Source organism: Triticum dicoccoides, chromosome 6A, assembly GCF_002162155.2.
Source record: "Triticum dicoccoides isolate Atlit2015 ecotype Zavitan chromosome 6A, WEW_v2.0, whole genome shotgun sequence".
Classification (NCBI taxonomy): Eukaryota; Viridiplantae; Streptophyta; class Magnoliopsida; order Poales; family Poaceae; genus Triticum; species Triticum dicoccoides.
Genome location: NC_041390.1, coordinates 22,761,406 through 22,761,899, shown reverse-complemented (window position 1 = coordinate 22,761,899; position 494 = coordinate 22,761,406).

Sequence of the window (494 nt, the reverse complement as noted above, 5' to 3'; positions counted from 1 at the left end):
TGCGTCGGTAGACCATCAACATCGTCACCACGCCGTCGTGCTGACGAAACTCTCCCTCAACACTCGGCTGGATCGGAGTTCGAGGGACGTCATCGGGCTGAACGTGTGCTGAACTCGGAGGTGCCGTACGTTCGGTACTTGATCGGTCGAATCGTGAAGACGTATGACTACATCAATCGCGTTGTGCTAACGCTTCCGCTTTCGGTCTACGAGGGTACATGGACAACACTCTCCCCTCTCGTTGCTATGCATCACCATGATCTTGCGTATGCGTAGGATTTTTTTTTGAAAATACTACGTTCCCCAACAGGACGCCGTGCCGGCGCTGCTCCTCGTGCTCGAAGGCGAATCAGACCTCCCAATCAGGAGAGTCTGCTGCATAGGCGGGGTTGAGGCGCTGCTTCGGCATCACCAGATGGTGCCGACGACGCACCTCCTCCACGTGCGCCCGCGCCATCCGCGGCACCGCCGACATTGGGATCCTATCTGGAGGG